Source organism: Podarcis gaigeae, assembly GCF_964106915.1.
Source record: "Podarcis gaigeae genome assembly, chromosome: W".
NCBI classification, from domain to species: domain Eukaryota; kingdom Metazoa; phylum Chordata; class Lepidosauria; order Squamata; family Lacertidae; genus Podarcis; species Podarcis gaigeae.
Window position 1 is genome coordinate 18058931 of NC_139695.1, and position 20858 is coordinate 18079788.

The 20858-nt window shown below is 45.0% G+C and overlaps 1 protein-coding gene across 1 annotated transcript in view; it reads left to right on the forward strand.

Moving 5' to 3' along the window:
* The first annotated feature begins 7017 nt into the window (after window positions 1-7017).
* Window positions 7018-20858, forward strand: part of LOC310835975 (ubiquitin-conjugating enzyme E2 A) — a 432225-nt gene continuing 418384 nt past the window's right edge. Inside the window, exon 1 of the mRNA XM_083720945.1 lies at window positions 7018-7148. The gene's annotated coding sequence lies outside the window, so the exon portion shown is untranslated. The remainder of the gene's footprint in view (window positions 7149-20858) is intronic.

Sequence of the window (20858 nt, forward strand, 5' to 3'; positions counted from 1 at the left end):
ACAAATCTGCACTCCATAGAAAAAAAAGTGTCTGTTTTCTGACATGAATGAGGATCACAGAACCAGAGTCAAAACGTGGAGGAAAAAATCGGATATGGAATTATGAAAAACATTGAGGATGATGAGAGGCAGGACTATGATGTTGAAAGCGCTTTGGAATTCAGACCATGGGAAGCCAAAACAAAAATTATTACAATTTGGAAGACAATTGGACTTTTTTATTTTAGTTTTTTATTTTTATTGGATTTGATTTGTTAATTGAATGTTTTTATTGGAAAATTAATAAACACTTAAAAAAAAAATCACAATCCTAGTTAACGCAGACAACAGTGCAACACGTTAAAAACTCCCGCCAACTTTTTAAGAGACTTTTTAAGAGATTGCCTCAACAGGGAGAGGCGCCAAAGAAAAGGGAAGAGTGAAGGTTGCCTGATCTCAAAAGGCAGAAAGTTCCCCAAGTGATGGCGCTGCCCACCTGAAGCGATCAAGTACTAAGCAAATGTGGGAAATGGGTATGATGTGGCACCTGGAGCACTGCCAGTCAGCTTGGTCAGAGAGCGGCCCTTTTAATTGAGACAACCCTCAAACATGGCACAGTGAAGTGTGGGGAATAACCCTATTGGAAGAATACTTGCCTGTTTAAAGAGGAGGAGGAGGACAAAAGGAATCATTTTTTGGTCATATGGCAGGATGTCAAATTTCTCGGAACTCCGTTCGACCGAGATGTTAAGGCTCATCTTCAGAATCGCCTCCCGACAGTTAAGTCACGACTTGATCCTTTGATAAGGCCTCAGGCATGTCGTCCCAGCAGAGCATCAAAACAGCATGTGGAAGTGATGAGATTTATGGCTACATTGCTATGCTTTATTTTTTAGCTACGCAGAGAGCAAATAAATATACATCCTCTCCCTGTGAGAGCAGAGAGCAACTGAACAAGGGAACAAAGGAAACAGGAAACCAGTAATGTCACATCCGTCTCTAGTCTCCCGTGAGACTTCCAATAGCCTGGACTGTCTCTGGAACATAAACACAGTCCTGTGGCTCCAAGCAGCTGTTCAGTGAGAAACAGAAACTAACAAAATTAAGTGTACAGAATGAAAAACAGATGACTCGCCTGACTTCCGGTGTGATGGCCTGGGATTCCGATTCAGAGGACGAACCAGAGGAATCCCAGCCTGCACAGGAGTCCCCGCCTCCAGGGCCGGCTGAACTGGGGCAAGACCTAGATGCTGAAGAGCCTGCACCTGTGGCAGAGCACCAGGAGCTGGCCCCAGGTGAAACCCTTCTGGCCCCAGAGGGGCTTGAGGACTCAGTGGCTACAGGTGAGCCTCCTCCAGGGCCCAGTAACCCTTCGGCCTCTCCTGATCTGCAGAGGCTTAGGGCAGAGAGGCGAAGGGAACTGGTTGCTCCCAGGAGGAGTGCTCGCCTTAAGGTCAGAGGAGGCGGGGCTCCTGGGGGCCGGGACCGCCCCTGGCCTTAGAAGAGGATAAAAGCCCAGTCAGCCCGGCCCCAGGTTGCGGGAGCAACGTTGTCGTTGGCTTCGGACCTTCCTGTGTTCCTGATCCCTGCTCGGCCTCCTGTTCCTGACCATCCGGTGTTCCTGTTCTCTGCCCGGCCTCCTGTTCCTGACCATCCGGTGCTCCTGTTCCCTGCTTGGCCCCCTGTTCCTGACCATCCGGTGTTCCTGTTCCCTGCTCGGCCTCCTGTTCCAGCGTTCCTGTTCCCCGCCCGGCTCTCCGCCTCGGACCTCGCCCCTCTTCGTGTGGACTCTGCTTACGCCCACGGTACCTTACCCCCGGGTCCAGCACAGTTTGCTCCCGCCACACCCGCAGTCCCCCTTCGTTGGGGTGCGTTCGGGAAGAGCCAGAGGCCATGGCTGACCAGGCGGCTGCGCTGGTGGCTTTGGCCCAGGAGAACCAGGCCTTGACTCACACCGTGCAGCAGCTCAGCGACGCGGTTACGGCGCTTCAGCAGCGCTTGGAAGCCCTACCGGCTCCTGGGGCCGACGCCCCGGCTCCTGGCAAGTACCCAGTGGCTTTGCCTGAGAAATTTGATGGGGCCCCGGCCAGCTTTCCCATGTTCCTTGCCCAGGCCAAGCTGTATATTCAGGGGCGAGCCCGGAACTTCCCTGACGACCGCACCAAGGTGCACTTTTTGATTAGTTTGTTAAAGGACCAGGCGGCCAAGTGGGCGTTGCCGCTACTCAGGCAAGACTCCCCCTTGCTGGCAGACTATACGGGGTTTTGCAATCTTTTGGAGGCCGCGTTCGGCAACCCTCAGAAAGGGAGTCAAGCCAACCGGGCGATTCGGCGGTTGAAACAGGGCAAGTCCACGGTGGCCGCATATACCACAGAGTTTCGGCTGTTGGCACAGGACTTGACCTGGAATGACTCGGCACTGCGGGAGCAGTATCTCGAAGGGCTTTCGGACGAGATACTGGACCAGCTGGCCACAATGGAACGCCCCACCACGCTAGACACTCTCATTCAACGGAGTCTACAGATAGACGACCGGCTGGAGGATCGTCGTCAGGCCCGGGGTCGCCGACACTTCCAGTTCTCGGCACCAGTTTCTTCCGGCAGCCCCACGGTCACAACTGAGTTAACGGAGGAGCCTATGCAGCTCGGGGCAGTGCGGCCACGCCTTTCCCCCGCAGAGAAGGTGCGGCGTCGGGAGGGAAATCTATGTCTCTACTGTGGCGGAAGTGGACACTACGCTCGGTCCTGCCCTGAGAAACGCCAGCCGCAGGGAAACCGCCAACCCCAGTAGCTGATGGCCCTAGCTACCGGGGGTCCCAAACAGCGCAGAATGGGCCCGCACCAATGGACTTGCAACATCTTATGGTTTCGGTACGTTTATACCCTCCAGGTGGGCCCTGGATTCTTACTCATGCTTTGGTAGATTCAGGAGCAACCCGCTCCTATATGGACGCTGCTTTTGCTGCCCATCATCAGGTGCCACTTCGGAACAAGCCAGAACCGGTCCAGGTGGAAGCAATTGACGGACGGCTTCTGCGTTCAGGTGCCGTTACTCAGGAGACCCAGCCCCTGGTCCTGTGTCTCCAGCAGCACCGGGAGTTGCGAACTTTGGACATTGCCTCTATGCCCCGGTTCCCCCTAGTGCTCGGGATGGACTGGCTGGAAGCTCACAACGTTCAGATTGACTGGGTCAAACGGACTGTGCACTTCCCAAACCCATGTTCCCATGCTCAATCCGAGACGCTGGCGGCCGCGCCCACGGAGGAGGCAGCACCCACGCTCCCAACCGTGTACCAGGACTACCAGGACGTGTTCGAGGAACGGGGGGCAGACCAGCTGCCGCCGCATCGGCCTTTTGACTGCGGCATAGACCTCCAGCCCGGAGCGCCCTTACCAGTGAGTCGCTTATATTCTCTAACAGAGCCAGAGCGCGAGGCTTTGCAGGACTTCTTGCGCAAGAACCTGGAGCGTGGGTTCATTAGGCCTTCCACCTCGCCTACCGCGGCACCAGTGCTCTTTGTTAAGAAGAAATGTGGGGAACTCCGCCCTTGCCATGATTACCGAGCCCTGAGCAAAATTACCATCCCAGACCGGTACCCCTTGCCCCTTATCTCGGAGTTGCTGGAGCGGGTGCAAGGGGCACAGATGTTCACCAAGCTGGACCTCCGGGGGGCCTACAACTTGATTCGGATCCGAGCCGGGGATGAGTGGAAGACAGCGTTTGGGACCCGGTACGGGCAGTTCGAATACTTGGTTATGCCTTTCGGTTTGTGCAACGCGCCTGCTGTGTTCCAACGCTACATCAACCACGTGTTCCAGGACTTGTTAAACAAGTACGTGGTGGTGTACTTGGATGACATACTGGTTTACTCCCGTGACCCGGCTCGCCATGAGGGACATGTCCGGACCGTGCTGCAGCGCTTGCGTGACCACCGTTTGTACGCAAAGCTCAGCAAGTGCGAGTTCCATCAGTGGACTGTGGACTTCCTTGGACACCGGCTCTCTCCAGATGGGGTGCAGATGGACCCTGGGAAGGTGGCAGCGGTTCGAGAATGGGCGGCACCCCGGAACCGCAAGGACCTACAGCGGTTCCTGGGGTTTGCCAACTACTACCGGACCTTCATCGCAGATTATGCTCATTGCACCACCCCGTTGACCCGGCTACTGCGCCCAAAGACGCCATTTTCCTGGGACAAGGAGGCAGAGGAGGCGTTTCAGGGGTTGAAGGCCTGCTTCCAGAGGGCGCCAATCTTACAACATCCTGACCCCTCTCGACCCTTTGTGGTGGAGACCGACGCCTCCAGTACGGCTCTCGGTGCCGTCTTGTCTCAACAGAGTGGACCAGAAGCGCCACTCTTACCCTGTGCCTTCTATTCCCGCCAGCTCCTACCAGCGGAGCGTAACTATACTGTGTGGGAGCGGGAACTACTGGCCATCAAGGTGGCCTTTGAGGTCTGGCGCCACCATCTTGAGGGGGCACGACATCCGGTGGAGGTGAGAACCGACCACCGGAACCTGGAGTACCTCCAGACCACCCGCAAGCTGAACCAAAGACAGATCCGGTGGGCATTGTTCTTTTCCCGGTTCCAGTTCCGGATCCGCTACATCCCTAGCTCTCAGAACCAGAAGGCGGATGCCCTGTCCTGGAAACCTGAAGACAACGCAGACACGGTACAGCAAGCAGAACCCACCACGATCCTACCTCCAGCTGCATTCCTGGCCACCCAGGAGGCGGAGCCACTGCAGGCTCGGGTGCGGGAACAGCAGCGGGTCGACGCTTGGGCCCAGGAACGACTCCGGGAGCTGGCTGAAGGGTCCAGCCCACAGTATCCGGGGCTGGTCCTGCATCAGGGCCTTCTGCTGCACCACGGTCGTCTGTACATCCCGCCAGGGCCACTGCGGCTGGAGGTTCTCCGGATGGCCCATGATGCCCCAGCAGCGGGGCACTTTGGACGATATCGGACCACCCATCTGGTAAGTCGCGAGTTTTGGTGGCCCCGCCTGAAGGCTGACGTGGCTCGCTACGTTGCTGGTTGTGATGTCTGCCGGCGCGCCAAGGGCCCTACCGGGCGACCCCCCGGCCTACTTCAGCCATTGCCAGTTCCACCACGCCCTTGGCACACGGTTTCGTTGGACTTTGTAGTGGACTTACCCCCGTCTCGTGGCTGTACCTGCCTTCTAGTTTTCTTCGACCATTTCATCAAGATGGTGCACTGCGCCCCCTGCCCATCTGTACCCACAGCCAAGGAAACCGCTCAGCTGTACCTTCAGCATGTTTTCCGCCTGCATGGCCTACCTGAGCGCGTGGTGTCCAACCGGGGCGTTCAGTTCACATCCCGGTTCTGGCGAGCATTACACCAGACCCTCGGGACAGAGGTCTGCCTCTCGTCAGCCTACCACCCACAGACCGATGGCCAGACGGAACGGGCGAACGCGGTGCTGGAGCAGTACCTCCGGTGTTACTGCAGCTACCAGCAGGATGACTGGGTCGACCACCTGGCATTGGCGGAGTTCGCCTACAACAACGCGGTGAATGCGTCCACCCAGCAGACCCCGTTCCAGGCCAGTTACGGTTATTATCCACGGCTGTTTCCAGAGGTGCTGCCGGCATCCGCGGTCCCGGCGGTGACGGAGTGGCTTCAAGAGCTCCAGTCCCAGCAACAGCTTTTGGTGGAGCAACTGCACCAGGCCAAGGAAGCATACAAAGCCCAGGCCGACCGCCACCGCCAGGTGGGGCCGGAACTTCGCGTCGGTGACCTGGTTTGGCTCTCCACTCGCCACCTCCACCCCTCTCGACCGTCGCGGAAGTTGGACGCCCCCTTCACCGGCCCGTTTCCTATCGTGGACCAAGTCTCTCCTGTGGCATTCCGTCTCTGGTTGCCCGCAACCCTGAAGGTTCACCCGGTCTTCCACAGGTCCCTTCTGAGTCCGGTGGCCCCACCCAACGAGTTCCACCCGAACCGTCCCCGACCGCAGCCAGTGTTGGTTCAGGGAGAGCCTGAGTACGAGGTGGAACGCATCCTGGACTCCCGTTACCGCAGGGGAAAGCTGCAGTATCTCATTGACTGGAAGGGGTACGGACCGGAGGACCGCTCCTGGGAACCAGCGGCCAACGTCCACGCACCTGCCTGCCTCCGAGAGTTCCATGCGACGTACCCCGGCAAGCCGGGTCCGGACCCTCGGTTGAGGGGGGGGCTGGGAGGGGGGATGGTGTGATGGCCTGGGATTCCGATTCAGAGGACGAACCAGAGGAATCCCAGCCTGCACAGGAGTCCCCGCCTCCAGGGCCGGCTGAACTGGGGCAAGGCCTAGATGCTGAAGAGCCTGCACCTGTGGCAGAGCACCAGGAGCTGGCCCCAGGTGAAACCCTTCTGGCCCCAGAGGGGCTTGAGGACTCAGTGGCTACAGGTGAGCCTCCTCCAGGGCCCAGTAACCCTTCGGCCTCTCCTGATCTGCAGAGGCTTAGGGCAGAGAGGCGAAGGGAACTGGTTGCTCCCAGGAGGAGTGCTCGCCTTAAGGTCAGAGGAGGCGGGGCTCCTGGGGGCCGGGACCGCCCCTGGCCTTAGAAGAGGATAAAAGCCCAGTCAGCCCGGCCCCAGGTTGCGGGAGCAACGTCGTTGGCGGCTTCGGACCTTCCTGTGTTCCTGATCCCTGCTCGGCCTCCTGTTCCCTGCCCGGCCTCCTGTTCCTGACCATCCGGTGCTCCTGTTCCCTGCTCGGCCTCCTGTTCCTGACCATCCGGTGTTCCTGTTCCCTGCTCGGCCTCCTGTTCCAGCGTTCCTGTTCCCCGCCCGGCTCTCCGCCTCGGACCTCGCCCCTCTTCGTGTGGACTCTGCTTACGCCCACGGTACCTTACCCCCGGGTCCAGCACATCCGGACTGCTGCGGAGGAAAATGTCAGTGTGCTAAGTGTCGTCTGTGACACGGAGCCGGCAGAGAGGCTTTGAGGGCAGTGCCCAGAGCTCAGCACACCCCCAAAAAACCCTCACAGGAGTGTGGGGACCCAAGGGTTCCTGCAGAGCAATTTTTTTTGCCCCCGCGGAACCCCCCCAGCTGCTGTTTAGCACACGGGAGGAAAGGGGGAGAGGCTTGGGGACGCTCCAGGCAACATTGCAGCCTCCTGCCAAAGCTACGATCCGACACCAGAAGCAGCAGACCTTCCGAATTAGAGGTAAAAGCCAATAAAACAATTTAAAGGCGCAATTAGACAATAAAACTTCAATTTGGCGAAATGGAAACAAAAAAGGAAGTCAGTTTCTGATCTTTGCTGACAGGCTCTGCAAGGGAACTTATTTGTGAATGGGACTCAGACTTTGTTTATTGCTGTGGAAGGATGATTTGACTGGAAGGATGGTTACATTCTAATGGCTTGCAACTTTAATTGTATCCAGTTACCCAGTGAGATATAAGTGAAAATCTACACAGCTGGAGGTTTAACCAACTTTATAAAAATTTGGAGGAGCTAAAGAAGAAAGGGGGAAGTAAAGACAGGAAGCCTGCAGGGAACTCTTGCACATTTGGGGGGGCAACCTCCAAAATAAAAGTGGAAAAGAGCCTGGAACAGCTTCCTAAGTATTCTAAAGTACCCCAAGAAGAAATGGGAAAGCTCTCCAAATAAGATTTGTTAATCAAAGCCTCAGCTGCTTGCGAATTGGAACTTTAGTTGCCTGTGAATTTACGATTTGGAAAACAAGACTACGGTCATGGGATTAAAAATAAGAACCAACTAAAAGGACCTACAAGTTCTGGAAATATTGCAAATCACCACCATTTGAGAGGTTATAAGTAGATAAGTATAATTTAAAGAATAATCTCTTCTCTGCTGGTTTTTTTTTAAATTTGTTTTGTGCATTCCTTTTGCTCCAAGACAATATCGGAAATTGGAAATTGGACTGACCTAATATATTTTTTAATTGTACCTCCCTTGTTCTTGGAATATTAACTGGTCCCCCCCTTATTTTTAAATATTGTATTGTATATTTATATACTCTATGTTACATGCTTTATTGAAAGTTTTCCCCTTTTTTGTTTCTTTTTCTTTTTATATCTTCCTTTGCCTAGGGGATAAAAGTGAATGTGAAAGTGTGACAGGGAGAGAGATAGCTGACAAAAGGGAAAGGGAAACCGGGAGAAAGGTGGGGGGGGGGGGGATAGCTGTACGGCCAAACAGACTCAGAGCTGGCAGGTGTGACCTTGAACAACTCATATAATACTGGGAACCAACAGATAAGAAATGTCGGGGCCAGACAGAATAACAACACTGAAAACAGCAGCTTCAGTTGCTGCAGCAGCTGCAAGACGGGCCAGTGTACAGGGTGATAATGGGGGAAAAGGCGACAAAGAACAGACAGACCCTTTTGCACTGCACCTTTTAGAATTCAGGAAAGAGATGATGAAATCAATGCAAGAATTTACACAACTGGTCCGTAGTGACATAGAAAAATCTAATTTATCATTGAAGGAACAAGTACATAGAGATATTGAGAACTCAAACAAAGTTCTAAAAGAACAGTTTGGGATATTGGGAGACAAGGTTAGTAACTTGGAGACAAAACTAGATAAATTAGAAAAATTAAGAGAGGAGGTCACAGAAGTAAGGGAGGAACAAAAAGGGATGTTAGGATTGGTACAAGGGGTTCAAGAGAAACAGAGTGATTTAGAAGATCAGGTTTTACTTCTGCAATTACAAGAACGGGACAGGACGATCAGAATCAGAGGGCTACCAGACTCTGACTCTGAGCCAGTCCTAGAGACATATGTGACACAGATAATTTCAGAGTGGATTAACATGAATTCTGGAATGGAAACAAGAGTTATTTGGGACACAAGTAAGGCAGTGATGAGAGGATTTCTCATTCAACAAAATTCATTTCGATACAGAATGAAAAGAAAGATAAAATTTTGGACCAATTAAAAGACAAGGAGAAGAATTTGAGAAGTAATCCAAAGAATTTGCAGATACAGTGGTACCTCGCAAGACGAATGCCTCGCAAGACGAAAGGGTTTTTCGCTTTTTGCGTTGCTTCGCAAGACAATTTTCCCTATGGGCTTGCTTCGCAAGATGAAAACGTCTTGCGAGTTTGCTTCCTTTTTCTTAAAGCCGCTAATACCCAGCGAATCCGCGCTCCGCAAGACGAAAAAGTAAGACAAGTAATTTCGTGGTCCCCGAGAGGGGGCAATGACAATAAAGATATTATTTTTTAAAAAAAAAAATATCGCTAGACGACACAACTCGCGGAACGAATTGATTTCGTCTTGCGAGGCACCACTGTACAAAAGGAAATTAAAGCTTTACAGATTCAGTATTCACAGATTATAAATCAAGAAATAGAATGGAAATTAAGAATGATGAGACAGAGGAATTTTGAATCTGCAAATAAATGTGGGAAACTCCTAGCTTGGCAGTTAAAAAAGAGGCATAAACAAAGTACTATCACAAATATTGTATCAGAAGGAAAGTCTGTAGAGAACCCTGTGGAGATAAAAAGATGTTTCCAGAAGTACTATAAACAACTGTACAAAAATGGTACAGACAAGGATAAAATTGAGCAATTTATTAAAACTAACGGTTTGCAGGAAATTCCCGAAGGTAAAAGGATCCTACTAAATGGTTTAATTACGACAGGAGGTTGATAATGCAATAAATTCAATGCAACTTGGCAAAGCACTGAGACCAGATGGATTATCAGCAAAATACTAAAAGACACTGAAGGACTGGCTTATTTAGCCACTGCTAGAAGTTTGCAACAAGATCATAGGAGGGGGTAGAGCACCTGAAACCTGGAAGGAAGCTTACATTACTCTGATTCCAAAACAAGACCAAGATAGATCCAATGTAAAAAATTATAGACCAATCTTTGGAACCTGGACTAAAAAGGGGGATAAATTTTTAAAAAATTCGGAGCGAGCGGGGGAGGCGCAAAAAGGAAGTCAGGCCCCCCCCCCTGTTGTAGAGGAGTTAAAGCAAAGGATTTGACATCTAAGATCGAGTGCAACCCTATTTTTACAAAGATATTAATTTCGCGACGGAAAACTATAAGACTGAGCTGGAGGAGAAAAGTGGAATTGATTTAAAAGTAACCCCCCCCCCCCCCGGAACCCTGGGAGCGTTTTGCGAGAGCGCCGGGAGAAGACAAAGAGAGGTTTTGACAGCTGTCAAAGAGCTGTCAAAGCAGAAGAACAAAATGAGAACTTTGTTACAAGGACTTTGCCGGTTACATTTGTTATAAATTGGATACAAATTGTTTAAAACAAGGAATAACAAGTTATTTGGACTGATTGGGGTGATCTGGAAGGGAACTGAGTTATTGCAACCCACCTAGAGGAGCCGAGGGATATTACAAGTTGTTGACATGGAATTTGAATAGAACTTTCTATCTCCTGGGAAACTGCAGAAATGGAACACTATTTTGACTACAGAGGCTGACATACTAAAGAAGACAATAGACTTATCTATTGAAAAATGGAAGGGACTTGGCATCATGTTTCGTTCCTGAATAACAGAGCCTCTGCAGCTGAATTTGAAGCTTTTGGAATTAGAACATTTGTGCAGGAAAACAGGAAAGGAAAGAAAAAAAGAAAGAAAAGGAGAGAGATCAACAAGAACAACAAGAATAACAAGAATTGGATAAAGTTGAAAGAGGGAACATTTGGGACATCCAGACTTGAAAGGTTTAAAGAAATAAAATTGGAGTTTTTACTCCTAATGTATAAAAATCTGGATGGAAAAAATGGGCCTTTTTGAGACAGACTCCTTCCAAGATTGGACATTCGAAATTAAAGATGACTGGTAAAGGACTATGGCTTAAATAATTGTGGGAGCTCCAGGAAGACATCAGATGTTGATAAATTTTGGGAACGCAACCGGGAAAAGGGGGAGGGAAATTTGGAATCCAAAGGGTGTTAAACTACATTTTATTTCATTATATTTTAATTTGTAATGTATGTTAAAGGGGGGAACGCGTGGAAGGGAACAGGTCGATTTTAGGAGATGGGAAAATATTTTTAAATTGGGTCAATGACAATAAGTTCAAAATTTGGGATAAGAAATTGCTGAATTTATAAGTAAGAATTGGAATACAAGAGGGGGAGGGGAGGGGAAGTCCTGGAAAGATGTTATGGAAAACAAGATTTTAAATTTGGATGTTTTGTTTTTTTATTTTGTTGTAATTGGAAACTTTTAATAAATATTATTTAAAAAAAAAATAGAAAAGACTTAATATCTTAGCATCAAGAAAGTGGTCTCCCCTCCAGATTGCAGGAGAGGAGGGGGGAAGGTTTGAGTGTATTTACCTGCAAGAAAAGGGGGAAAAGAAAGCTAAAACCCGCTGCCTAAAACCTGGGAACGGGCTGCCCCCAGACAAGAAAAGCCGCTCAGTGGAAAGCCTGTCGGTAAGCTGAGGACTTTTGATTTAGCTCTGCAAAAGAGACACAGTGTTGCTGGACTTCTCCGGATTTTAAAGTAACTATTTAAGAGCATTGAAACTGTTGATTTTAAGTGAATTGGGGGACCCATAAGGACTACTTTTGTTTCTTAAAAGTTGCAAGTTTTGGCTGTTACTGTGTCCCCCTAGAGGAGGATTGACATTGTTACAATAACAACTGGGCTATAGGAAAATTCCTTTTCAAAACAACCGTGGGATTGACCTTGGATTCTCATGAGAGTGTTATGGCAGATGGGAGAGGAAAGTTAGAGCTGGCGTAGGAAAAAACTACCAGGTCTGGCAGACTCTATCGGACAGACACTGCGCAGCAGCGAAGGGCTTCAACATCTGGAGCATCTGGAACATCAGGGGCTGCTCCTCCACAGGTCAAATCCAAAGTTATGTCGTCCGAAGACGTTTTGGCACAGGCACTTGGAAAAATTAATGAATCCTTGGAGAATTTAGCCAAGCAGGTAGCTGAGACAAATAAACAAGTAGCTGAAGCATCAGTTAAAATTGATTTGAATACCACAAGCATTAACAACTTGGGACAGAAGGTGAATACCAATACACAGTCTATTGAAAAAATTATTACAGGAATCTGCTTCGACCCGAAAGATAGCTGAAGAAGCAAAGGATATTGCAACTGCTACTCAAGAGAAGATACCACCAGTATACAAGCAATTGGAGGACCACGGTTTGACATTGTCTATGATTGAATTAAAAGAGAAACAGAGAAATTTAAGAATCAGGGCGGTACCAGAACGTGAGAAAGATAATCTGGCTGACTTTCTTACACAGGAATTTACAGATTTTTGGCAACAGGACTTGGGGAAGGAAGAATTTAAGATAGTGAGTGCATTCAGACTTGGAAAAGGACAAAGGAGGAACAAGGTGAGAGGCTGCATGATTACTTTCCGAACAAAAGAGGAGAGAGATAAAATTTTGAACTTGCATTATCAAAGGACTTTGGAAATTGATGACTCAAGTGTGGAGATTTTCAAGGATATTCCAAAACACCTTTTGGACTTAAGGCTTAACTATGGAGATCTAGTCGCCCTACTGAGAAGAAACAGAATTCTCTTTAGGTGGGAATTTCTCCAAGGCCTATCTTTTAAATATAAAGGAAGAAAGATAAAAATAAGATCAGTCAATGATAAAGACAGGTTTTTGAAAGACCACGAAGAAGATCTACAAAAAGAAGTGGAATCCGGAGAAGAGCCAAGAGCACTGGAAAAAGGAATACTATCTTTTGGATTGCACGGTCCAGAGAAAGAGACACCACCGACAGAACAAGAACAGACACTTGGCGCAGTTGGAGGTAAAGTGAAGTAACCCCATCATGGCTCTGCAACTTCTAAGTTGGAATTGTAACAGCCTTAACTCCCCTCGGAAGAGAAAAGGTGTTTTTCATATACTAAAAAAGGAACAATTGGACTTGATTTGTCTGCAAGAAACACATGTAACGAGGTTACACAGGAAATTACTAATTAATAAGAGACTGGGACAGGAGTTTATTTCATCTGACAAAGTCAAAAAAAGAGGAGTCGTGATATATGCAAAGGAGAGATTATCACCGAAATTAATTTTTAAAGATGAACAAGGAAGATTCCTGGCAATTGAAATTCAAGTTCAAGGAGAGAAATTTTTGATTGTAGGAATTTATGCACCGAATGAGGGGAAATCTGAATTATTTTAATAAGTTGCATGAGACTTTATTGGACTATTTGGACTATTAATTTGATTCTGATGGGGGACATGAATGGAGTAGTATCTACAAACATGGACAAGGCACAAAGACAGGTAGTCACCAAGGATGGTAGACTACCAAAAACTTTTTTTGAGATGACAGACAATATGGACTTAGTGGATATTTGGAGAACAAAGAACCCCTTGGGGAGAGAGGGAACCTTCTTTTCTGAAGCCAAGATGACATGGACTAGAATTGACCAAATATGGGTAATTAGAGGAATGGCACCAAAGATAAAGAAAGTGGAAATCTGCCCAAAAACTTGCTCCGACCATAACGCTGTAAGAATGGAGATGAAGCAAATATCAACTGGCTCCTTCAGATGGAGGATGAATGACACCTTATTTAGAGATGAAGAAGTTTATAAAAAGGCCCAAAAAACTTTGAGAGATTATTTTGAAATAAATATGAACACTAATGTAGAAAAAAGAGTAATCTGGGACGCAAGCAAAGCTGTTATGAGAGGGTTTCTGATACAACAGAATGCAATAAAGAAGAGAAGTCAAAATGAGAAGAAAGACAAAATTTTGGAGAAGATAAAGGAAGGGGAGAAGAAATTGAGAGCAAAACCAAAGTCGCAGGAGATTTTGAGAGAAATAAAATTATATCAAGTACAATATATGGAAATGATGAATCAGGAAATAGAATGGAAAATTAAACAAATGAGACAAAAAACATTTGAATCAGCTAATAAATGTGGGAAACTGCTGGCTTGGCAAATGAAAAAAAGACAAAAACTAAATACCATTACAAATTTAGAAGTGGAAGGAAAGAACATACATAATCCAACTGAGATTAGAAACTGTTTCCAGAGGTATTTTAAACAATTATACTCACAAGGGCCACAGAAAGAAATGGACATAGACCGATTTTTGAAAACAAATGGATTACAAAAAATCTCTCAAGAAAGTAAACTAATGTTGAACTATAAAATATCTGAACAGGAAGTAGAAGGTGCCATCCAAAACATGCAACTGGGCAAATCTCCAGGACCAGATGGGCTGACTTCTAGATACTATAGATCTTTGAAAGAGTGGTTATTACAACCTTTGAAGGAAGTCTGCAATGAAATTCTGGACGGAAAAAGAGCACCAGAGTCGTGGAAAGAGGTGTATATCACACTTATACCGAAAACAGAGACTGAAAAGACTCAGCTCAAGAACTATCGCCCTATATCGTTACTAAATGTGGATTATAAAATTTTTGCTGACATTTTAGCCAAGAGATTGAAAAAAGTATTGATGGAAGAAATCCATAAAGACCAAGCGGGCTTTCTCCCGGGAAGACATTTGTCTGATAATTTGAGGAACATAATTGATATCTTGGAAAAATTAGAAATGAATATAAATACTAAAGCAGTCCTGATATTTGTGGACGCGGAGAAAGCTTTTGACAATATCTCTTGGAGTTTTATGAAAAAGAACCTACAGGGGATGGGGGTAGGCCAAGGTTTTGAAAATGGTATAGGTGCAATATACTCTGAACAAAAGGCTAAATTAATTGTAAATAATGTGGTAACGGAGGAATTTAAGATAGAAAAAGGGACACGACAGGGGTGCCCAATTTCCCCATTGCTTTTTATATCGGTCCTGGAGGTTCTGCTGAATATGATTAGAAGGGACCGGCTGGTTAAAAGTATACAGGTCGGAGCCAAATAGTACAAACTGAGAGCATTTGCAGTTGACTTAGTATTAACGTTACAGGAGCCAGAATCTAGTACCAAAAGAGTTTTAGAATTAATTCAAGAATTTGGTCAAGTGGCAGGATTTAAACTGAATAAGTTAAAAACTAAGGTTTTAGAGAAAAATTTAACATCGATTGAAAGAGAGAGGTCTGACTGTGGTTAAGAAAGTGAAATACTTGGGGATTAATATGACAGCTAAAAATGGGAACTTATTTAAAGATAATTATGAAAAATGCTGGATGGAAGTGAAAAAAGACTTAGAAAATTGGAAGCTTTCCTTGTTGGGTCGAATTGCAGCTATAAAGATGAATGTACTGCCCAGAATGTTGTTTTTGTTTCAAACATTGCAAATTGTGGACAAGATGGACTGTTTCAAGAAGTGGCAGAAAGCTATTTCTAGATTTGTCTGGCAGGGCAAGAAGCCCAGAATAAAATTCAAGATATTAACTGATGCAAAGGAAAGGGGTGGATTTGCCCTGCCAGACTTTAAACTTTACTATGAATCAGCAGCATTCTGCTGGTTGAAAGACTGGCTGCTTCTTGAGAACACAGACATTTTGGATTTAGAAGGTTTTAACAATGTCTTTGGGTGGCATGCATATTTGTGGTACGACAAGGTTAAAGCATATAAAGCATTTAAAAACCATATCGTCAGGAAACCATTGTTTAATGTTTGGATAAGATATAAGGATCTATTGGAAAATAAAACCCCAAGGTGGTTGTCACCAATGGAAGCAAAAGCTCAGAAAAAGCTCAATATGGAGGCAAATTGGCTGAAATATTGGGAAATTTTGGAACAAGAAGGAGATAGACTGAAACTGCAGAGTTTTGAGAAATTAAAAAACAAAGTGCGAGATTGGCTTCATTCTTATCAGATAATGGAGGCATATAATTTGGACAAGAAAATTGGCTTCCAGGTGGAAAAATCAAAATTAGAAACAGAACTGTTAGAACCCAAAACTAAGATTTTGTCAAAGATGTATAACTTGCTGTTGAAATGGAATACTCAGGATGAAACGGTGAAATCTGCTATGATTAAATGGGCACAAGATGTTGGACATAACATTATGTTGGCTGACTGGGAACAGTTATGGACCACAGGTATGAGGTTTACGGCATGTAATGCCCTAAGAGAGAATATTATGAAAATGATATACAGGTGGTACATGACCCCAGTCAAGCTCGCAAAAATTTACCATTTGACTGATAATAAATGTTGGAAATGCAAAGAAAATGAAGGTACATTCTTTCACCTTTGGTGGACGTGCCCAAGGATTAAGGCTTTCTGGGAAATGATCTATAACGAAATGAAAAAGGTATTTAAATATACCTTCCTGAAAAAACCAGAGGCCTTTCTCCTGGGCATGGTCGGCCAATTGGTGCCAAAGAAGGATAGAACTTTCTTTATGTATGCTACAACAGCAGCAAGAATGCTTATTGCAAAGTACTGGAAGACACAAGACCTACCCACTCTGGAAGAATGGCAGATGAAGGTGATGGACTATATGGGATTGGCAGAAATGACTGGCAGAATCCGAGACCAGGGAGAAGAGTCGGCGGAAGAAGAGTGGAAGAAATTTAAAGACTACCTACAGAAATATTGTAAAATTAATGAATGTTAGAATGATGTTGGATAGAAATTAAGTGGTTTCCAGCTGTAATGCTTTAAGGGAATATGAAAAATAAAAGGCTTAGAAACAGGTGAAAAATTAATGGTAAGGATTTGCTGAACTAACAATTTGAATTGGAATACAAAAAAAGGAGGTATGAGGAGGTCTGGGAAACAAGTCAAAGGAAAATAAGCAATGGAAAATCTGTGTGTTTTTAATTATTTTTATTTTTGTATTTTTGTTATTTTTTTCTTTTTTCTTTTATTGTATTATTATTAAAAATTTTAATAAGTATTCTATTAAAAAAAGAGAAATGGTCAAATCTAAAATTGTCACTAATGGGCCGGATATCTGTGGTTAAGATGAATGTATTGCCAAAGATTTTGTTTCTGTTCCAAGCCCTCCCAATTATTATTGATAATGTGAAATGTTTTAAAGAATGGCAGAAAGCTTTATCTAAATTTATCTGGCAGGGGAAACCCCCAGAATTAAATATGAATTATTAACAGATTCAAGAGAAAGAGAGGGATTTTCCCTGCCAGATTTGAAGATATATTTTGAAGCCGCAGCCCTTTGTTGGTTTAAGGAACGGATTCAATTAGATAATGCTGGTATTCTTGATTTGGATGGATTTGACAATGTATTTGGTTGGCATGCTTATTTATGGTATGACAAGATAAAGGCACATAATGGTTTTTAAAATCATGTAATCAGAAAATCTTTATATAATGTTTGGGTAAAATACAAAGATCTCTTAGAAAGGAAAACACCCAGGTGGCTCTCGCCAATGGAGGCAAAGGCCCAAAAAAAGTTAAATATGGAGAGTAAATGGTTGAGATATTCTGATTTATTGCTGGAAGATAAAGAAGGATTTAAATTAAGACCATTTGATCAAATCAAAGAAAAATTAAACTGGCTACATTACCACCAGATTAATGAATTATATAAGTTAGATAAGAAAAATGGTTTTGCATCGGAAAAAACCAAATTGGAAACAGAGTTGTTAGATACTAGTGTTAAAAACCTATCTAAAATGTAAAATTTATTATTGGAGTGGCATACAAAGGATAAACAAGTTAAATCTGTGATGATAGATTGGGCAAGAGATGTTGGACACAATATAATGTTTGAAGATTGCGAAAGGTTGTGGAAGAAAGGGGTCAAGTTTACTGCATGTACGGTGTTAAAGGAAAACGTTATGAAAATGATGTATAGATGGTACTTAACCCCTGTAAAACTAGCAAAGATTTACCACAAGAGTGATCTATGTTGGAAATGTAAAGAAAAAGAAGGTACCTTTTACCATATGTGGTGGACGTGTCCCAAGGTGAAAGACTTATGGGAAAAGATTTATAATGAATTGGAAAAAATGTTGAAATATACATTTATTAAGAAACCAGAAGCCTTTCTACTTAGAATAATAGGTTTGGAATTGCCCAAGAAAGATGTTAGATTGTTTTTGTATGCCACAACTGCAGCTAGAATTTTGCTGGCCAAAAATTGGAAACTACAAGAAGTACCAACAGTGGAGGAATGGCAGGTGAAAATGATGGACTTTTTGGAGCTAGCCGACCTGACTGTAAGAGTCTGCGACCAGAAGGAGAAGGATTATCAAGAGGAATGGAAGCAATTTAAAGATTATTTAGTTAAATAAATTAAGATTACTTAAATAGAATTACTTGTGAGTAACAGATTGGCCTAGGATTTAAATATGTGATATTGTAGAATACTATGGATAGAAGTCAAAATGAATAGAAAGAAAGATGTAAATTGACTAAGTAAATTTTATATGAAAATAGTGTTGGAAAACTGCTACAATGAGGCATATGGAAACTCAGCTAGGGGGATTTGAGGACATCACCCAACAATGATAACAAAAGTGGGATTATAACAGTTAGGATAAATGTTTGTTTGTTTGTTTTTTGATATTATTATGTTTTTCTTGTTTGTTGCTATGTTTATTATAAATTTGGAAAAAAACAAAAATTTTATTTGAAAAAAATGTAAAAAACACAGGCAACCACTCAATAAATTTGTTTAATTATTCTCTATTGTGTTTCTCTCATATTGTAATTTTTATCATTAAGATGGTTTTCCTTAAGTTATAGTGGGGGGGGGTCTTCATTTTTCCATTTTTGTGGAAATCAATGTGCTGATGTTTTAGAGCCAGATGTCCCACTTGTTTCAATGGGTCTTGTTTATTTTGGACAGTTTCGGCATCTCGGCTTCTTTAGCTCATCCGTAAAATGTTTCAGGAGGAGTCCATTCTCCGTTAATTTCAACTAATGTTGCAGACAATTTAATTTCATTGATTGCATTTATACTACCCCCCCCCCCTTTCTCCAAGGAGCTCAAGGTAGTGTACATGGTTTTCCCCTTCTTCATTTAATCCCCATGCAGCAACCCTGTGAGATAAATTAGGCTGAAAGGCAGTGACTGTGACCCCTGGTCCGGGTTTAGTCTGACACTCTAACCACACTGGCACTGTGTAAATATGGTGAATAGGTAAATATTCACATTGTTGTGTGTGATGCAAATCAGATCAAAAGTGGATCAGGACAATGCCTTCTTTGCATGAGCAAATGCACATATTTATTTTCATATTGTACTAACTGTGTTCACCTGAATTGCTCACAGTGGCTTACTTGTGGCTTCTATAATTGTATTGCATTTATATTCCACCTTTTCTCCAAGGAGCGAAGGGTGGCATTACATGGCTTTCCTTTTCTTCCTTTAATCACCACACAACCACCCTGTGAGGTAGATTAGCTGAGAGGCAGTGACTGTGACATCCACTGTGGGGATTTCAACCCTGGTCTCCCAGGTCCTAGCCCAACACTCTACCCACTATACTGTTGGGATACTGCCAGGGAGATATGGCCCATCATGGCCCCCACGTCGCCTCCGGACGATCATCGACCTCCCGTAGAAACAGCAGTATCAGCAATTAGCGACACAAGCTCCAGAAAATAGCTTGCCACATTCCAGATCTGATGCATGCTCTATCAGCAGAATTCGCACAGTGAAAGTTGCACGCAGGAGAGCATTATTGAGAAGTTTATTCAGCGTTGATCAGAACAAAGAAAAAACATGACTGCCTGCTTCGGTATGCTCAGGCACACACAGAGAGAAACGAAAGCAATAGAAAACATAAACATGCCGTGAACAGGAAACACGCAGACTCTGTGACTCACAAAGCCTGCTCCCCTCTAAGGTGGAACGGAAATATCCTAACATCCTCCCCCTTTCCGTGTAACCTGTAGTACCTGTGGTTCAACCCAATTGAAACCTCTGTACGTAAACCTTAAGTTGTTCTCTGTTAACAACCTTAGACAACAGATCAGCAGGTATTTCATTTCCTGCCATGTAGGACACCTGAATGAGTCCTTTCTGAATACACTCTCTTGCACGATGTAGCTTAATCTGCAAGTACTTGGTTCTTTGCTTGCAACTCTCTGAGTTCAGCAAAGCCAAACAGGATTATTGTCTTGATACACTTGTATAGGACATTTCACAGAAACCCCAATGTCCTTAAACAGTTGCATCAACCATTCACAATCCATGAGTGAAAATGACAGAGCATTGAGTTCTGCTTCACAGGAACTTAGGCTCACTGTCGTCTGCTTCTTGCACAGCCAGTCAAATAGACAGTGGTTGTACATGTAGCATACTCCAGAAGTGCTTGTACCATCCGTGGTGTCACTTCCAAAACTAGCATCTGCAAAGATTTCAAGACCTCCAGTCTTCTGACTGGTGAACTTCAGCCTGTAGTGCATAGTCCCTTTCAAATAGCGGGCTATGCGCTTCAGAGCTTTCCAATCCTGAACAGTAGGATTGTTAGCATGTCTGCTAAGCAGGTTAGTGCTTACAGCTATGTCAGGTCTTGAGCATCTAGCAATGAAATTCAACTTGCCTAGAATGCATCTGTACAGCGTAGTGTCAGAAAACGCTTCAGCAGTACCATCTACCTGGTAACCTGTCACCATTGGTGTGTCTGCTGGGTTTGCATCAACCAAATTCAACCTGGTTAATACATCAGCAATTTTCTGTGTTTGGTGAACCAGAAAATTACCTGCTTGGTCCCTCTCCACCTGCAGAGAAAGATAGTTGGATACCTCACCAAGATCCTTCATGTCAAAGTGCTCCTTCAGCTGAGCTAGGGTGCTTTGGTACAAAGCCTGATTCTTCCAAAACATCAGAAGATCATCAACAAAACCCTCCTCCTTGACAAACACACACGAATCAGCTTTGCCCTGGTGAAAACCTAGAGAAAGCAACGTCTCAGTGAGTTTTGTGTTCCAACACCTGGCACTCTGCTTGAGACCATATAAGGATTTCCGCAGTTTACAGACCATTCCCTTCTGTATCTGCATTCCATCAGGTGGAAGCATGTACAGCTCCTCCCCCAAAATCC